The sequence below is a fragment of the Littorina saxatilis genome, linkage group LG13, assembly GCF_037325665.1.
Source record: "Littorina saxatilis isolate snail1 linkage group LG13, US_GU_Lsax_2.0, whole genome shotgun sequence".
Lineage (NCBI taxonomy): Eukaryota > Metazoa > Mollusca > Gastropoda > Littorinimorpha > Littorinidae > Littorina > Littorina saxatilis.
The window spans coordinates 28,733,459-28,746,419 of NC_090257.1; the positions used below are offsets into that span (position 1 = coordinate 28,733,459).

The 12,961-nt window shown below is 41.1% G+C and overlaps 1 protein-coding gene and 1 long non-coding RNA gene across 7 annotated transcripts in view; both read right to left on the bottom strand.

The window, feature by feature from the left end:
- LOC138945450 (rho guanine nucleotide exchange factor 7-like) overlaps positions 1–5,031 on the bottom strand; it is an 88,935-nt gene extending 83,904 nt beyond the window's left edge. For all 6 annotated transcript variants that reach the window (XM_070316877.1, XM_070316875.1, XM_070316876.1 and 3 more), the window contains exon 1: positions 4,874–5,031. The gene's annotated coding sequence lies outside the window, so the exon portion shown is untranslated. The remainder of the gene's footprint in view (positions 1–4,873) is intronic.
- LOC138945457 (uncharacterized) overlaps positions 1–12,961 on the bottom strand; it is a 350,740-nt gene that overhangs the window by 148,669 nt on the left and 189,110 nt on the right. The window lies entirely within an intron of this gene.

The following is a 12,961-nucleotide window of genomic DNA, read 5'->3' on the forward strand; positions in this document are numbered from 1 at the left end:
GTGTAAACATTGTTCTATCCAATCGTCCATTTTTAGAACGCATAATTATCATAAACATACATGTGACTAGGATCCCTCAACAAGCTCTTATAATTCTAACAAATGAATTTTAGGACAGGTGGACATGTTCAGACAAAACCTGGACAGCAGGTGGCTGAAACTGCACTCCAAAGATGGAAAGGTCTTTAGCATGGCCAAAAAGTACCTCACTCAATATGACTTAGGAGAAAAAAACCACTTTTCATTTTTTAAAGACAATGAGTTACCTTGGTCTTAACTAAACATTATCTTCCCAAGATTAATAAACTCAACAATAAACTGGCTTACTCAGTTACTGCCTGTCCACTTTAGTTCAGAAGTGGTGCCTGAACATCAACACTCAGCTCCTCGTGGGGATGAAGGGGGGGGGGGGGGGCAGTACATTAGTTCCATCCATAACTTGTTTTCCAGATTCAACAAATGACAACCGTACTACAACGACAAAAAGTCCCTCTCAGACAGATATATCATATCTCTGCAGGACCTGACTGCCAAAGACCAAAGAAACTTCTGCTCCGATTTTTGGTATCCATTGAAGACAGACTGCATCCCCAAACTCCCTCTGCAAGGTGCCTGAAAAGGGTAAGTCACATTTATCCAGACACCAGCAGAGTCCTATCAGTTCTGGGTGATTCCACACAAACCTGGCACTGGGAATGAAGTGCCCACCGGTAAGTACCATCACTCCATCACAGGAAGCAAACCTTCATTCACATTTGCCTTAGGCCAAAAAAAAAATTTGTCTGTTTCTGGTAACATGGCTAAAAAAAATAGGGTAGGGATTTTTTATTTTTATTTTTTTTTATCCCAAATGTAGACCAATAAAACTAACTTTAAAAATCGCGCAAAGAGACTGGATTCACTATACATAGAGACAAGACACTCAACACATTTACAAATCTGTGACAAAGACTGAAAGAGTATGACATGTTTTTCTTTGTTTACCTGGTCTGATATTTCCATGATGAAACAGAAAAGAAGACTTGAGACATCTTACATCTTGAGCTTGGACAAATGGGAATTTTAGTAGAAGGCTGGGGCCTCAGTAGCACAGTTGGGAGTGCATTGAACTTGTGATCCTTGGTTCGTGGGTTCAAATTTGGGAAAGGGACCAAGTCCTAATTACTGGTATGCTCAAGAGTTAGTAACGAGCCATTGATACCACCAACGTGAACCCAGTGTAAAACAGGCATTTGTCTCTAGCTCTGCCTAACCCTAACCCTAACCCTAACCCTAACCCTAAACAAGTTTTGAGTTTGGAAAAAAAAGTTTAGGGTCGGCGCCGAAATTTAGGGTCGGTCGGGTGACCAGAAACAGACAATTTTTTTTTTTTGGCCTTATCAGCAGAACCATACAGACTATCTGTGGCACAGTCAAACCTGCCCTAGCGACCACATCTCAATAACAACTACCTGATCCAGACAACGACCATCCCAAAGGACCTTCAAAGAGCCTGTTTTTCTTTTAGTATAGTATATCTATAAAGACCGCTTTTGGTCAGTCTGTTGGGTGTCTGTTTAATGGACAGGTTTGAGTGTATAATAATGTGGAGACACCCCCCCCCCCCCCCCCTCCCCCCTTTTCAAGACCGTCCAATTCAATAACTTCTCCCTTTTAAGACTTTGTCTTTTCGCACTTTTTGTTCATAAGGCCAACAACAACAAAAATAGGTGTGGTTACAGTAACATAGCCCAAAAAAATAGGGTAGGAAGGTAGGCAATCACTTTTTTTTAACTTTTTTTTCTAATGTGTACAATTTAAACCTGCTTGACAGGGAAATAAGTGTGCAACTCGAGCGCTTTCGCTTAGTTTCATTGCGTTTTCTGAACTCGTTTTCCTGGGTTTTTGACAAATGTAATAAAAAGTTATAGGGTCGGGTTACCGTAACCACACCTATTTTTTTTTTAGGCCTAAGCCCTGTAAAATGTACCCCCATTTTAAGACTATCTCCTTTTTAAGACCGGATTTTTTTCAGATTTTTGGAGGTCTTGAAAGGGGGGTTCCACTGTACAAGGAATACTGTGTGACTCACAGATCACAATCAGGTAGTATCAGCCTCCACAAGACCTGCCCCTGGTACATGTAGCTCTGACTCAGTCTGCCCTGTTAAACTTAATGGACACCACAAGATGTTCGTCTTCATTTACTCTAGCTTTTACCAACAAGAAATCATTCAAAAATATGAAGTGTTGTAAAATAGCTGTCCCAGGACTAAATTAGATTCACACTTATAGCAAAGGCCTTCATTGATTGAGCCTGACGTTGACTTAGTTAAGTCTTTTTACAGAAATGTCAGTGCCAAAGATTTGTGCAGTGGGCTTCATAGTACAGTGGAACCCCCTTTTAAGACCTCCAAAAATCTGAGAAAATCGAGTTTAAAAGGAGAGAGTCTTAAAATGGGGGTAATGGGCACAACAGAAGCTTTACAGTGAAACCCCCCTTTTAAAGGTGGTCGTCTACATTTTTGTTTTTTTCAATAATCTTATGGTTAGATTTCGATACTAAATTATGTCAAATGATGAATGAACCATGGGGAAAAAAGTTATAGAAAAAAAAATATGCAAAAAAAATTTAATTTTTGGGTAACATGACTCACGCTTACAATATTTTGTTTTCTGTTTGCTGAGAACATGTGCTTTGCCTAAAAACACTGACCAATCAAATTCATGTCACTATGCTTATAGCCACGCCCAAACAAGTGCAGCAACAGTTTGACACTGGAGCGCTGTCCCGCTTTTTTTTAAACGCACGAAATGCACGGGATTTGAGAGGAGTTTTGCGCTTGGCATTTTCCAAATAAGGATATCCTACTATGAGTACTGCGCTGGAATACTACAATGAATTTTCAAACGGCTACACTGGCTTCGTCTTTCCTGATCGAAAGGGGGTGTATTGTTGATATTTGTAGATAATAGACTCTGCATTTTAATGGTCAAATGGCGATTTCGGTATAAAAATGTAGACAAGGACCTTTAAGACCTCCAAAAATCTGAGAAAATCAGGTCTTAAAAAGAAGAGAGTCTTAAAGTCTTAAAATGGAGGTAAATTTAGAGAGGATATGAATAGGAAATCAAAAAAACTAAGGTCTTAAAAGTGTGGAAGTCTTAAATTGGGGGGTCATAAAAGAGGGGTTCCACTGTTCTGGACATTTCACTGAACAGTTCTACATCAGGAAGTTCATGCTCTGTGGAAGAGACCCGCCCCTGACAGTGACAATGAGCAAAACAACAACATGCAACCCACTATCAATCACAGCAATGAATAGCTCTGATGTGTTTGCCATACAGAGTCCACTTCCTATAATTAATACCCCATTCTTCTGAAAATACTCACATGGGACCTCACAAGCTTTGCAGCAATGACCCTGGATTGTAGTTATAGTTGACAACATGTTTGGCTTCAGGTCAAATGAGTTTTGGATGAGGTCGCATGAGTTTGGTTTGAGGTCACGTGAGTTTGGCTTTAGGTCGCGTGAGTTTTGATTGAGGTCAAGTGAGTTTGGGTTGAGGTCAAGTGAGTTTGGTTTGAGGTCACGTGTGATTGGCTTTAGGTCAAATGAGTTTTCTTTGAGGTCGCGTGAGTTTGGTTTGAGGTCACATGAGTTTGGTTTTAGGTCAAGTGAGTTTGGGTTGAGGTCGCGTGAGTTTGCTTTTACATCGCGTGAGGTTGGGAAACCGTGTGTGCTCACTGTAGGCCATCGGTAGCAAACACTGGCTTCGTTGTACGTAATACCAAAAGAAAAGGGCATCATATCGAGCAGACATTGTATAATATTCACCATCAGAGTAAATTATTTGTTGCTATCCCTGGTCACCTCTGTTCAGAGGCGTATTGTTGTTTGTCTCACTGGCAAGGGGGGGGGGGGGGGGGCAACTCTTCAATAACCCTAATATACAACCCCGGACAGAGTTATTTCCGAACATAATCTGTTGCAAAGAAACCGATATCCGCACGCAACCACATTTAGTCATTAGATATCATCAGCGTCAAATTAGACAATAGGTTACATTGAAACTAGTAGTAGTAAAAGACTGCAGCCTGACGCTTTGGACTTGTAAACAGCATGGTCCGACACTTAATGTAGCCTACACTAATTGCATATGTAGACAACTTGTCACAACTTTCCGACGATGATGCATACCCCATACCGACGACGTCCTAGTCCCCTAATAGTAATAGTAATATTATGTGGTTTTGAAAAATGCAGCACAATAGGTGAATTACTACATGAAGTGATTTGTCATCTTCTTTTACCGGCTCAGCTGCATTCACCAATATATGTACAAAGCACAACTCTGCTTAGTAGCACTGTCTGTGCCTCATCCAAGGTACTTTGCAATAATACATGATTTTATCATACATTTACTGATTTAGTGATTTTCTAGTATTGTACTACTTTCAGTTACATGAATTTTACCTGTATATCATACATTCATAGAAATAAGATTAAAGAACAAAAGTAAAAACAAAAAACAGTATGAAATTAAATCATTAACTCTCAAGAAAAAGCAAGTAATAACTTAATAAGTACAGGGATTGTGAAAGGGGTAATGAAAAGATCACTCCGTTCGATTACTCATTTAGAAGGATCAGACAGCAAACATACTGGAGATAATCACACACAAAAAGTACACGCTTGATCATGCAACCCCTTTTCCGCTTAAAAATATAATTTCCCACATTACGGGATCGTCCATACATGATGAGTACACCGATCTTCACTGTTCAGTATTTGAGTTTTGACATGTCATTCGTCAACGAGTCTAGTTTGTCCCGTCAAGATCTATCAATAGCGATACAGCAATGCAAATGCACTTCCAAAAAAAATCCTTACCTTGAAAATACGCCGATAGTTCCGCAATCACCCAAGGACACAACTTAAATGCTGTCAATTAAATATAAACATGAAGTTCGATGGGTTGTGTTTCTGACTCAGGAAGAGAAGATGGCGGAAGAGCACAATGACGTCATTCTCACCCGGAAACACAATGGAAGGGAAGCAACTCCAATCACAATATCCTCTTTTTACCGAAGTCCACCGTTAGCGAATTTCGCATGGTTTAAATTATTCTGAAACCTGAGATCAGCTGCTTCTCTGCCATGATCAATTTATTCAACTACGACTATTGTATGAGTTTTTTGGCCACAACAAAATTAACACTATTCAATACCTCTATAACTTTCTATTTACTTATTTAAGCTTACACTGAAATGACAACGAAAGACTGAGGATAGTGGAAGTCAGTTTTACACTTGATTGATGTCTTTACGAATTAAGTGCGGCAACCGCTGCAAGACGCTGTTATCGTAAGTGGCCTGACAGGACATATTTAATTAGGACATATTTTTGAGGAAATAACGAGGAAAAATATATGTCAGGGGTTAGTTTAGAGCCGGCCCTTGAATTCCAAATGTACTTATATGTAACCAGGTCAGTTCAAGGAACAACAAGTCGCGTAAGGCGAAAATACAATATTTAGTCAAGTAGCTGTCGAACTCACAGAATGAAACTGAACGCAATGCCATTTTTCAGCAAGACCGTATACTCGTAGCATCGTCAGTCCACCGCTCATGGCAAAGGCAGTGAAATTGACAAGAAGAGCGGGGTAGTAGTTGCGCTAAGAAGGATAGCACGCTTTTCTGTACCTCTCTTTGTTTTAACTTTCTGAGCGTGTTTTTAATCCAAACATATCATATCTATATGTTTTTGGAATCAGGAACCGACAAGGAATAAGATGAAAGTGTTTTTAAATTGATTTGGACAATTTAATTTTGATAATAATTTTTATATATTTAATTTTCAGAGCTTGTTTTTAATCCGAATATAACATATTTATATGTTTTTGGAATCAGCAAATGATGGAGAATAAGATAAACGTAAATTTGGATCGTTTTATAAATTTTTATTTTTTTTTTACAATTTTCAGATTTTTAATGACCAAAGTCATTAATTAATTTTTAAGCCACCAAGCTGAAATGCAATACCGAAGTCCGGGCTTCGTCGAAGATTACTTGACCAAAATTTCAACCAATTTGGTTGAAAAATGAGGGCGTGACAGTGCCGCCTCAACTTTCACGAAAAGCCGGATATGACGTCATAAAAGACATTTATCAAAAAAATGAAAAAAACGTTCGGGGATTTCATACCCAGGAACTCTCATGTCAAATTTCATAAAGATCGGTCCAGTAGTTTAGTCTGAATCGCTCTACACACACACACAGAGACACAGACACACGCACATACACCACGACCCTCGTTTCGATTCCCCCTCGATGTTAAAATATTTAGTCAAAACTTGACTAAATATAAAACAAGTCGCGTAAGGCGAAAATACAATATTTAGTCAAGTAGCTGTCGAACTCACAGAATGAAACTGACTCGTAGCATCGTCAGTCCATCGCTCATGGCAAAGGCAGTGAAATTGACAAGAAGAGCGGGGTAGTAGTTGCGCTAAGAAGGATAGCACGCTTTTCTGTACCTCTCTTTGTTTTAACTTTCTGAGCGTGTTTTTAATCCAAACATATCATATGTATATGTTTTTGGAATCAGGAACCGACAAGGAATAAGATGAAAGTGTTTTTAAATTGATTTGGACAATTTAATTTTGATAATAATTTTTATATATTTAATTTTCAGAGCTTGTTTTTAATCCGAATATAACATATTTATATGTTTTTGGAATCAGCAAATGATGGAGAATAAGATAAACGTAAATTTGAATCGTTTTATAAATTTTTATTTTTTTTTACAATTTTCAGATTTTTAATGACCAAAGTCATTAATTAATTTTTAAGCCACCAAGCTGAAATGCAATACCGAAATCCGGGCTTCGTCGAAGATTACTTGACCAAAATTTCAACCAATTTGGTTGAAAAATGAGGGCGTGACAGTGCCGCCTCAACTTTCACGAAAAGCCGGATATGACGTCATCAAAGACATTTATCGAAAAAAGGAGAAAAACGTTCGGGGATATCAATCCCAGCAACTCTCATGTAAAATTTCATAAAGATCGGCCCAGTAGTTTGGTCTGAATCGCTCTACACGCACGCACGCACACACACACACACACACATACACCACGACCCTCGTTTCGATTCCCCCTCGATGTTAAAATATTTAGTCAAAACTTGACTAAATATAAAAAGATGGAAACTTAATCGATGATGAGTTGATGTTATGATGAGATTTGTTAGGGCCTGTCTCACTGGGCTATCACTGACACTGACACGGACACAAAGTCAGTCATGATACACGTCTTTCTCTTTCCATTCCGCCGGGCCGTCCTCGACAGATGTGACAACAGCAGAAGATATCTGGCAGGATATTCTTTACTCCTGTACTCTGTCTCTCTTACCTCCTCTTCTCCGCCTACCCGACGTGGCTACACCACAACGGTGACGTCCCCATTTGCCCCCTCCTAACTAGCCCCTTCCTAACTCGCCCCTCCCATCTCGCCCCCAATTATCTTGGGTTTTGCCAGAGAGGCGATTCGCCTCCGCTCGTAAAAATTCGTCGCTGTTTTTCACACTGGCACACACACACGCACGAACACAATGAAAGATACATGTTCACATACAGTTTTGTCTATTGCGAACTTACAACTTTTTGTTGGTCAAGTTGTCATCCACATATATACACACACATAACCACTGTACGTGTAGTTGCTTAAAATGTAAGACAGGTGGCGTAAATTAAAAATGCGAATGTCCATTTTTTAGTTCCGTGGCAGGTGACATTATCAGGCATGGTACTGAAGGAATGGCAATTTCAGCTGAAATAAAGCCGGGGGTCCAGGGGGCCGCTCAGGCCCCCTTGCGGGGTCAAGGGGCAGCGCCCCTTGTGGGGGTCAGGGGGCAACGCCCCCTGAAGCTGACGACTTTTTACTAATTCAAATGTGTTTAGTGCCCTCTCCTTGAAGCTGAGAGGGATATAAGTGAAAGATAACAAGGCTTGAGTAAGAAAAAATAATAATCTCAAGTCAATCAGCAGATTTTTTTTGTTTTTTTGGGTTTGTTTTTGTTTTTTGATTTTCGTTTTCGGCGGATTTCCGCCGATCGGCGGAAGAGTACCATGCCTGAAATTTATATTGCTTTTGCCCGCTGGTACACAGACTAAATGTAAAAACAAGTCGCGTAAGGCGAAAATACAATATTTAATATTTAGTCAAGTAGCTGTCGAACTCACAGAATGAAACTGAACGCAATGCCATTTTTCAGCAAGACCGTATACTCGTAGCATCGTCAGTCCACCGCTCATGGCAAAGGCAGTGAAATTGACAAGAAGAGCGGGGTAGTAGTTGCGCTAAGAAGGATAGCACGCTTTTCTGTACCTCTCTTTGTTTTAACTTTCTGAGCGTGTTTTTAATCCAAACATATCATATCTATATGTTTTTGGAATCAGGAACCGACAAGGAATAAGATGAATGTGTTTTTAAATTGATTTGGACAATTTAATTTTGATAATAATTTTTATATATTTAATTTTCAGAGCTTGTTTTTAATCCGAATATAACATATTTATATGTTTTTGGAATCAGCAAATGATGGAGAATAAGATAAACGTAAGTTTGGATCGTTTTATAAAATTTTTTTTTTTTTTACAATTTTCAGATTTTTAATGACCAAAGTCATTAATTAATTTTTAAGCCACCAAGCTGAAATGCAATACCGAAGTCCGGGCTTCGTCGAAGATTACTTGACCAAAATTTCAACCAATTTGGTTGAAAAATGAGGGCGTGACAGTGCCGCCTCAACTTTTACGAAAAGCCGGATATGACGTCATCAAAGACATTTATCAAAAAATTGAAAAAACCGTATGGGGATTTCATACCCAGGAACTCTCATGTCAAATTTCATAAAGATCGGTCCAGTAGTTTAGTCTGAATCGCTCTACACACACACACAGACACACACACACACACACACACACGCACACACACACGCACACACACACGCACATACACCACGACCCTCGTTTCGATTCCGCCTCGATGTTAAAATATTTAGTCAAAGCTTGACTAAATGTAAAAATGACACGTTTACCTGAGTTTTACCTTAGTTTACCTGATATGCGTTTGGCATATTTGTGAAGCTCTAATCACTGTGATCATATCTCTGTACATATCTCATATCAACAGTGACTTTTAAGCAGAGGTGTATGTACGTGTGTCAGTGTGTGTGTGTGTGTGTGTGTGTGTGTGTGTGTTTGTGTGTGTGTGTGTGTGTGTTTGTGTGTGTGTGTGTGTGTGTGTGGGTGTGTGTTGGACATTCGCATTTTTTAATACCTTTTAAGCAACTACTGACAAATTGAAAGCAAGTAGACCGTGAAGTCGGCTACTACAAAGCGGGGGCGAGATAGCCTACTGAGGAGGGGGCGAATCAAGTCCACCTCGCCGTCACAACGACGTACAAAGTTGACTACCGATCTCCTCAGTTAGTGGAGCATTCACTACAAAAACACGTCCATCCTCTTCTGTGTCTCTCAAAGTTCTCCTTTACACTCTCGCATGTAGCCTGCCTACACACATAATCCAACTTTAGCTAGGGTAGCAGAAATCATTTCAAACAACCAATCAAAATCTTAGTAACCACCCGTTACCACGACATTTAAAACAGATTTTACGTTTCATTGGTTAAAGACAAGAGGAACTTGAGGGGAGGGGGGAGGGGGTAAGAGAGTAACACCTCAAGTTCCAGCCCAGCTGGCAGCTTCTTTTACTGATTCACCCGTATCAAAAGAAATGACACCTATACTTGAAACTTCCCCACTAGGCGCTACCCCGGTTAGACCAGAGTCACCCAGGCGGCATATATTGCATAAGACCGGCACCTCACACTGCCGCAGCCGGCCTGCCCAGAGATAACGGCCGGATCTTGCTTCACAGCGTTACTGGACAGTTAATTGCTTGCAGCTGCTGTACTGAGATGGACACAAGTCACAGGTGCATTCCTGCACTTAGAATAAGGAATTGACACAAACACACATCGATCGGCAACATGAACTACAAACACTAGACTGGGCAACAACAACCGAGTCAGAACTGCTTTACTCTTATTTACCAAAACGAAATGCAAATTAGGATTCCAAGCTCTGTTCTACTTCTCTTCAACACAAAACTTACACTGGCGACAGTTCACCCTGCCATACTTATTTCCAACTTTAATTACTCAGTTTTCGCGAAGGTTTCTACTTCTGGGTTCTAGTTTACATGAAAACCCAGATTATCTTAAGATTTATTTTTCGTTGAAACTTGTGCACAGTCGCGTACAGTTGTTGTGATGTAGACAAGAGCAACGTTGTCTTGGTGACCGACTTGCAAAGTTCTCGCATTACTCTACAGAGCCGGACTACCGGGGGGGGGGGGGGGGGGGTATGGGGGTTGCGCAACCCCCCCCCCCCCCCCTAGCCTAAATATGTACCTCACTTATTTAAAACATTTTTTATTATTGTTTATTTTATGCCGTTTCATGCAAGGAGCGACCATTTTCCTATCTCAGAATATGACCTACCCATCAGCTTCAGGGGGCGAAGCGAAGCCCCCTGACCCCCACAAGGGGCTCTGCCCCTTGACCCCGCCAGGCGGAACATCCCCCTGGACCACCACTGGCAACCCCCCCACCCCCCTCCTCTTAGCCTAGTCCGGCCCTGACTCAGACGGATTATTTGCCTTCACCCCAAAGGACCGAGTAGTCTCATGAAAAACTAGGCGGCGAACCTGGTGATATGGATAATTGTGAAATGTCGTAGAAAAAATCCTTTCATTATTTAGAACACAGGGCTCCCCATAGCGCGCGTCCCTGCGTCCTATACGCACTAGAAGCCGAAAACACGTCAGTTCTAGAAATATATGGGGAGGGGGGGGGGGGGGGGGGGGGGGAGCCGAAAACACGTTCTAGAAATATATGGGGAGGGGGGGGTGGTCCCTGGACGCACTAGATTTTAAAAGAGCGGGTCCCAAGACGCACTAAATGTCTTTTATTGTGCGTGCCGTAGATACAATTTTCAGACTGCAAAGTTCGACACTTTGCAGTACACTATACGTGAACACAATGTTTTATAAGTACACTGGGACTTTTCGGCTTTCGGACCCTTGGGACCCTCTAAAATACTGCAGTGGAGGTCCATGGACCCTCTAAAATTTAAAAGTGGGGGTCCTGGGACGCACTAAGAGGGGCGTCCCTGGGGAGCCCTGGAACAGAACACACAGAAAATCGATCTGAAGAACACCGGGCGCGGTTTAGTATCTTGACAGTTTCATTTTTTGTAGCAGATGGTTTATTTCATAATTTATTTATTTATTTACGAGGATTTATATCGCGCACATATCTCACCACACAAGGCGACTCAAGGCGCATGTTACCCATTAATGCCGTGTGAGATGGAATTTTTTACACAATATATCACGCATTCACATCGGCCAGTAGATCAACAGCCTATAGGCGCTGCATCCACCTTTCACGGCCTATTCATAACACAGAGTAACACAAGTTACTGGCTATGTGATTAAGAAATTACCGTGTCCGAAATGCTGAGCACCTTAAAACTATTTTTTTTTAAATGAAATGAACTCACCAAATATCAACTGCGTCGTGGCTGCGTTCAATGCATGTTTTTTTTTTTTTTTACGGAATTAATTTTTTCAAAAATGGACATATCATTGGCGTCATTTACGTGACAAAATTAGTTCAACAAAAAAGCATACTGTGCACAGAAAGAAGTAAGGCCGTAGAATGTCTGTATGATTGTGTTGAACGTGAAGCCTATGTAATCCGAAAAACTAAAAGAACTCCACGAAAAATTTACTTCGGAGTAAAAATCTCCTCACGAAACAGTGACTCCGAGTACACCTGTCGTTTGAGCAAAGACCTTCCCAAGGTTACCCCCATCACGAAATTTTTACTCTATAAAATTTTACTCCGAGTAGAAATATCGTAATGAGCTTTTCCCCCCGGAGTAAACACTTCGTGGGATACCGTAAACTATACCTTGTAAGCGCCCAGTATCGAGTAAAAGCCCACCCCCTACTGTACTTTGAGGCAAAGTCCGTACATGAGGGGGGGGGGGGGGGGGTGAGCGCTTACGGAACGACGTACGAATATACAACCTCCTCCCAGCACGAACATTTTACTCCTCCAACATAATTATATTGTTCGAAAATTGTTAGCATATCATTAAAAAAATTTGGAATAAATTGACAATTGTTTGATTGGTTGTTTGTTTGTTTGTTCTGTCCTTTTACGCTGTTTGTTTGTTTGTTTTTTGGTTGGTTTTTGTGTGTGTATTTTGTTTATATACAAAATGAGGTCGTGAGAGTGTCGCCTTACCTATTTTGAAAAGCCGGATCATCAAAGACACTTATCGAAGAAAATGAAGAAAAACAAGACTGGATGATTGATGAAAATCTCATCCTCATCAACAAGCCGGACGACAAGCCCACCTGTCTGTCCCGAGCTTGGAAGACGACAAGTACCCCAGACCTCGCCATAGCCACTGAAGACATCCATAAGATCTGTGACAGGAGTGTTGCAGACCAGCTAGGAGGGAGTGACCATCTACCCATCCTGCTGAAGCTCTCCCTGCAAGAACAGGCCTCTCCCATGAGGAAAAAGCCTAGCTGGAACTACAAGAAGGCGAACTGGGCGAAATTTGAAAGGCTGACTGACATACTCTGCCAAGAAACCACCATCGACTCTACGCAGGACATTAACATCAACGTCAAGCGGATTTCTGACTGCATACTCCAGGCAGCACGGCAGAGTATACCGAGAGGAAGAAGAAAAGACTACAAACCATACTGGAGCAAAGATCTGCAAGATCTCCATGACAAGCTAAAATCAGCCAGAGAGCTACTCGAAAAGGACCCCACCCCAGAAAACACAACGGCCTACAACAAATCGAGAGCTGAATTTGATGAAGGAAAGA